General features: G+C 40.1%; 1 protein-coding gene across 8 annotated transcripts in view; it reads right to left on the bottom strand.

Annotated features, from left to right (window-relative positions):
• The window catches only part of LOC109418124 (talin-2), a 226,222-nt gene that overhangs the window by 132,868 nt on the left and 85,996 nt on the right, over positions 1 to 7,358 (bottom strand). For all 8 annotated transcript variants that reach the window (XM_019692313.3, XM_019692315.3, XM_019692317.3 and 5 more), the window contains one exon: positions 951 to 1,274. The gene's annotated coding sequence lies outside the window, so the exon portion shown is untranslated. The remainder of the gene's footprint in view (positions 1 to 950; positions 1,275 to 7,358) is intronic.

Below are 7,358 nucleotides of genomic sequence, written 5' to 3'. Positions count from 1 at the left end.
TAGGGCTAAAAATCTCGTTAATACAGATAAAAAAAAAAATGCTATGGTATTCTTCATATTACTTGGTGTACTGTATCCAAGGAAGTTGGAGAACTATCGATTACATAAATGGGCCGTATCGGAAATAGAATCGCCTCGGCTGAAAGGGCTCTAAAAGTTTGTGCATCTAAAAAGTCGTTTGGGCCCCGAGGATTTTCATATGATGCATACATTGTTACAAACAATTATATTTAATGAAATGAGGGTTTAAAATTTCCAAATTTAAGTGACGTAATAACACGCTGAAACAAAAGCCACATCCAAAAGGTCATGCGTAGCTAATGAGTCCAATTTACCATCCCCGGCAACCATCAAGTATATAATCAGCGTTGTTTTGGTAATAGAAAAACTCTGACCTCAAACCGGTTTTCCTCGACCTCCACAGAGCGCATCATCCAAAGTCAAAAGCTAGGAGCTGTGTGTGTGATGATAATCCACCCACTACTGTCCTGTCCACAAGCCATCAGGATTGAGGATATGGCGCAACATTCCGGGTAGCCCCCATCCGAGTGGCACAATCGGAAGCTGCACGTCGCGACCGACTGGCGCCTGGCTCGGGCTACGTCAATGCCAGATTGTCAGCTTACCCGGGATATTCCAGTTGTGCGGCGGTTCTGCCGCCGCACTTTTCTCTCTTCAAGATCACGATATGGTATGAGAAAGGGAATTGCCGATATCATGGGAGTCAAATCAAACTGTTCAGAAGCTGCCGAAAAGCCACGTGAGGACAGCAGGGTCTCTTACCCCGATAGGACGACGGTTAAGACACTGAAGGAGCTCATGAATCAAGTGAAATATAGTTGCCACCGGGGAAGTAGCTCCTGCTGTTCTAGTAACGTTGACTACCGACCCACAATCAGCCATGTGGGAGTGGAGGACTCTCGATAATATGTCAAGAAAATTTCACTTACCTTGGTAAAAGGATAATAAATTTATCGACACGCTGCAATCGAGTGGCACGACACGACGGACACGGTGTGAAAAGTTGATGTCGAACTTGCGGTGGTGGCAGGGAAAAAGTTTCGTTGCTTTTTGCTGTTGTTTCTAGAGTTCCGTTGTTTTCCCTTCTCTGATAAGATGGTGCGCCGCCTCGTGAGTATGTGTATGTATGATTGTGACCGTGCGAGCACCACTTTGCTATAAGTTGCTGTTTCTTCTGTTGTATTGCTTGGTTGTTTGATGGTTTACTTTTTGTTGCGGCCGGATCGTGTGTCTTCCGAGCTATCGAAGAATTTCTGCAACGGGAGAGAAAAATAGTTTCGTCAAACAAATGCACTAGTTGGGTGATCTTGTATGCAGGAATTTGGCGAGGCAGAAAGGGATGGTAGCAGTGAAATAGATATGGTGAGATGGGGATGCATGGTTCGCTAGAAGTAAACTAAACTATACTTTACTTTCACAACTACACCAATCGAATGATGGTAGTATCGTCCTGTTCAGATCACTGGAAGTGTTCCCGGGCAGACGAGAATATCTGAATCATAGCTAATACCGAACAAATTTTGATATCATAGCACAAGGTGTTATTAAAGTGTAATTCAAAAATTTATTGCATATCACAATCATAACTGAAAGTGATATGATAGCAGTTTTAGCTCTCAGTATGATATTGGGTTGTGACTACCAGCCGCACTTTCAAATTAACGTGAATGAATACAAATTGATACGCAAAGTGCATGCCATGCGACCACGGAAATGCTTCATACGTGGGTTAGTAATAAAAACTTTTAATAATTCCCGTAAGTTTTTGCGATTTTTAGAACTGTTTAGAATGTTTTCGTATGGGCACAAACGACCTAAAAAAAGGTATTAACTCTCTTCACATAAATTCATTGCAAAAGGTCACTTATGAAGGTAATGATTGGTTCTGATTAATGTTGACATTTACATGACTTTTTGCTCTAGGATATTACATACTCACATACTTTTATCAATTACATCCACCACCGACACACTATTCCACCAAGGCTAGTTCTACTATTGAAATTCCTTCGAAAGCATATATTAACCTTCTACTTAAGCTCCTTTTGGCACAGTAGGGCTTGAAGAATTATTGTGCCTACGGTTCGGCACCGTCCGCGAAGCTTGAATTTCGCGAACTCGAGAGCATTTCGTAGATGATACTTCTGGGCGACCGGACTTTCCGATCAAAAAGCCTGGGGGATGACAACAACTGGTTATCAATTTGTTGGAGCGGCTTCCGGGGTGAATCCGGGACTTTTAATTGGTCTACTTACGATGAGTCGATTCTATTTCTTCTGCCTATTCTACGCGCGAATGTTGACGATCTCTGCGGAGGCCCAAATTAATCACAGAATATGTCTTTGGCAAAAGAGCAACGTTTTACAGTCAAAACAACTTCAACAAGTCTGAAACTGTGCATTTTATTTATTTTTTTCTCGAAACTTTTGTTGACATTGAGATAGCAGATAAACAAGCAGATATACAAGATCAAATTTTGTTCTTTTAAAAGAACTTACATACATCCACACGGTGATTAAATGTTAGTGTAATGGATGTAAAAACGAAGAACTTGATGCTCCTTTTTACTTCATGATTTCAGCAATAAGCAACAGTTGAGTGGTAACTATCACCACCAGCTGATCCAAGGGTCATGAGTTCAATACTGATTATTGGCTTTTCGTTACTTTTTTTCTTTTTTTGTCAGATAGCCTGTCAGATCATATTTTGATATTGATTTGCCGTTCCGTCGGCAACTTTTGACTGCTATTATTTTGATCTTGCAATATCTTATCGAGATATTATTGAGCTGTTTCCCATATAAACTTTTGATATTATTTTTGATGTTTTAGCTCTTATCTCAAACAAACCAATAGCACTTCTTGTTCGCCAGTAATTCATTTTTAAATAGCTAAAAGTGATATTCGTCAGATGTTGCCGTCTGCTCGGGTTGTGTAAAAATGTTCATAAGTTGAATACATACAGATTTACTCGAAAAAAAAAATCAAGGCGCTACATCTCAAACCTATCGGTCACTCCCAAAGTTGACTTCAGAAAAACATCAACATTTACGATCCGCTTTATTATTCAACTCGTCGTTTCGCACTTCATTCTAGCCAGCGAAAAACAGAAACGCAATCTCCCTACATCGCATCGATTATGGGCCGCCAATCTCCATGCAAAGTTCTGATTTTCTCCCTTGATACTGCCCACTGTACAGTGTACACATACCAGACCACCACGACCGCAGAACCATTTGGATCTTCACCCATCCATCGGTCATCTTTAAGTGAAACAATAAACACATTTAGTATTCCGCACTTGCTACAAATTGCCATCATCAGTAGTGTGGACTCCGGCTGGGCGGGCGGACGTCTATCAGTAGTTGGTTCATAAATGCGAGTACATACCCTACCTACAAATATGTGTATCGTACGGTATGCGGTGGTGATGATGATCATCACATATCTGGAAATGCTTACGCGCACTTATGGAAGTCAGCAGTGCCAACGTGCCGCAACTGCTCGGCGAACTCAACTGTAGGTCGCGCATCCCATGGCTTTGTTTGCATATGGAAACAGACTCGGACGGTCAAGAATCGGGGAAGTGTCGAGAGTAGGCACAATTTTCACTGCGTGCCGCTTCTACTCAATACAATGTCCAATGACCGGTAGGGTGAGATATGAGGTGAGGATGGAAGAAACAACTGGACAAGAACGTGTAGGTCGCAGCTGGTATCGATGTTGAGTCGGTTATGAAGCATTCTGTGAGGTCATGGAAGCACAATGTGTTGTACTGAGATATTATTGCTTTTCACACTCATAACCTACAGCGAGAAAGTAAAAAACAAGTGCCAATTCAGAGGCAGAAGCACAGGCAATTCGTTGATGCCAAGAATAGGGTACATGTATCACTTAATCATCGATGAAGCTGTTTGCCAGTAAAACGTTCCCTTTAATTTCAAATGAAGCTTGCTCAACACAAAACATGTAGGGGATACTAAGGGATTTTTTTTATTATCGTACAAATTGAGCCGAAGCGCCGAAGGGTCTCAAATTTTCATCAAACTTTTTTCCACTGGATGGAATGCATATATGAACGAAAAAATTGATAAAAAATTTAGGGTCGCCTATTTTCCCGCAAAACTCAGGTGGGTGGATTTTTTATTATTTCCTCTGACAATACTTACTTTGAAAAATCATAACTCAAGAACGAAGCATCGTAGAAACAAAGTTTTTTTTAGAAAATGAAAGCAAATTTTCTAAGAAATTCAAAAAAATATGAACTGGAAAAAGTTTTCCACAAAATTTTCCACAGTTGAGAAAATTCGTAAAAAAAAACGGAAAAACTATGCCCAAACTCGTGCAAAACTTTCAAACAAATATTTTTGAGAAGGTTATGTTATAAGCTTTATTTGTTGGAATTTTTGGAATGCACTTTTTTTCGTTTATGAGTTATGGCCAATTTAGTTGAAAAATGTCCATATGTGCCATATAAGCCTTTTTTGGAAAATCATAACTCAAGAAAGAAGCATCGTAGAAACAAAGTTCTTTAATGAAAATGAAAGAAAATTTTCTCAGGAATTCAAAAAAAAATGTAGTGGGAAAAGTTTTCCACAAAATTTTCCACCGTTGAGAAAATTCAAAAAGAAAAGCCGAAAAATCCCAAAAAGCCCAAATTCGCGGAAAATTCTCAACAGAGTATTTTTGAGAAGGTGATTTTAAAAGCTTTGATCGCTGAAATTTTTGGAATGCACTTTTTTTTCTTTCCTGAGTTATGGCCAATTTTGTGAAAAAATACCATGTAAGCCTATATTATATGGAAATTTTTTCACAAAATTGGCCATAACGCATGAACAAAAAAAAAGTGCATTCCAAAAATGTCAGCGATCAAAGCTTATGAAATTAGCTTCTCAAAATTATTTTTTTTTAATTTCCGTGAGTTCGGGCATAGTTTTTCCGGCTTTTTTTTAATATAGGGTATTAGTTCCCTTATTCAGCATGTGGCTCCCATTTTCATCCTAAGAAAAACAAAGGATTGAAGCGTTGTTTGTTTTGTTTCTTATTTTTATATTTTTTGTTGGAAGTGAGCACGCATGAAAACAAAAAGAACGGAATCAATCGGTGCCGTAATCGCTTGTTTTCAAATAGGATGAATATGGGAGCATGAGATTACTGATGGAACACATACCCTACATTTTGGATTTCTGAAAAAATGGTTTCATTTTATAAAAAAAAAATACGTTTCTACGATGCTTCGTTCTTGAGTTATGATTCTTCAAAGTAAGTAGTGTCAGGAGACAAAAAAAAATCCACCTGAGTTTTCCGGAAAAATAAGCGACCCTGATTTTTTCTCATTTTTTTTTGTTCATATATCCATGAGCCCTGCCTGTGGAAAAAGTTTCTTTAAAATCTGAGACGCTTCGGTCCAATTTGTACGATAATGAAACAAATCCCCAATGTCTGTATAAACTCCGCGAGGAGGATTTCCTGGAGAAATTGTCGTAGTAATTTCTGAAGGAATTCCAGGATGAATTTCTGCAGCAATTCCTGGGATGATTTCTGCAGGAATTCCTGGGGGAATTTTTAAAGGCATTTCTGAAGGAGTCCCTGAATGAAATTCTGGGGGAAGGCCTGGATAAATCCCTGGAGAAATCCCTATAGAAATCTCTGGAGAAGCTCTTGGAGAAATTCCTGGAGACATGCCTGTAAGAATTCTTAAGAAATCTCCAGAGGAACTCCTGGAGGCATTTCTGGAGGATTTTCTTGAAGAATTACTGGAGAACTTTCAGGTAGAATCCCTGGAGGACTTCCTAGCGGATTTCCTGAAAGAATTCCTGGAGGAATCCCTGGGGGAATTACTGGAGAAATCTCTAGCGAAAGTTTGAGAGGAATTTCTGGACAAATCCCTGTAGGAATTTTTAGACGAATCCTGTAACAACTCCTGAAGCAATTTCTGGAGGAATCCCAGGAAAAATCCGAGGATCAATGTCTGAGGGAATTCCAGAAAAGTATTGAGGAATTTCCTGAAATTCTTGAGGAATTGCTGAATCCTAAAAAGAGTACGTAGAGGAAGGAGAAATCCTTGTAGCAGTTCCTGAAGAAACCAAGAGGAATCTCGGAAGCAATGCTAAGAGGAGCTCCTTAGGGAATCTTTAAACAATTCTTGGAGGTGTTTCTGAAAGAATTCCAGAAGGAGATCCAAAGAAGAGTGCTTGAAAGTATTCTTAACCTTCCGTAACTCGCGCGGATAGCCAACAGCGTCAGCACCACGCTAATGTTGAATACACAAAGCGAGATTTCTTCAACGTGTTGTACTGTGGAGCGGACCTGGTTGGATGGTTAGAACACGTGACTATCACGCCGAGGACCTGGGAACGAATCCCACTCCCGACAAACTCACAAAACGTGAGTTCTTCCTTCGGAAGGGAAGTAAGGCGTGGGTCCCGAGATGAACTAGCCCAGGGCTAAAAATCTCGTTAATATAGATAAAAAAAAACGTGTTGTACAAAATACAACTGCGCGATTCTGAAGGAATCCTATTCAGGATTCTGAAGGAATCTTGTTCAGGATTCTGAAGGAGTCTTGTTCAGGGTTCTGAAGGAATCTTGTTCAGGATTCTGAAGGAATCTTGTTCAGGATTCTGAGCGAATCTTGTTCAGGATTCTGAGCTAATCCTGTTCAGGATTCTGAGCTAATCCTGTTCAGGATTCTGAGCTAATCCTGTTCAGGATTCTGAGCTAATCCTGTTCAGGATTCTGAGCAAATCCTGTTCAGGATTCTGAGCTAATCCTGTTCAGGATTCTGAGCAAATCCTGTTCAGGATTCTGAGCAAATCCTGTTCATGACTCTGAGCAAATCCTGTTCATGATTCTGAGCAAATCCTAGTCAGGATTTTGAGCTAATCCTGTTCAGGATTCTGAGCTAATCCTGTTCAGGATTCTGAGCTAATCCTGTTCAGGATTCTGAGCAAATCCTGTTCATGACTCTGAGCAAATCCTGTTCATGATTCTGAGCAAATCCTAGTCAGGATTTTGAGTGAATCCTGTTCAGGATTCTGAGTGAATCCTGTTCAGGATTCTGAGTGAATCCTGTTCAGGATTCTGAGTGAATCCTGTTCAGGATTCTGAGTGAATCCTGTTCAGGATTCTGAGTGAATCCTGTTCAGGATTCTGAGTGAATCCTGTTCAGGATTCTGAGTGAATCCTGTTCAGGATTCTGAGTGAATCCTGTTCAGGATTCTGAGTGAATCCTGTTCAGGATTCTGAGTGAATCCTGTTCAGGATTCTGAGTGAATCCTGTTCAGGATTCTGAGTGAATCCTGTTCAGGATTCTGAGTGAATCCTGTTCAGGATTCTG

This window comes from Aedes albopictus, chromosome 2, assembly GCF_035046485.1.
Source record: "Aedes albopictus strain Foshan chromosome 2, AalbF5, whole genome shotgun sequence".
NCBI classification, from domain to species: Eukaryota; Metazoa; Arthropoda; class Insecta; order Diptera; family Culicidae; genus Aedes; species Aedes albopictus.
Note: the sequence above shows the minus strand (reverse complement) of the source record. Positions and strands in the feature narration are given on the sequence as shown.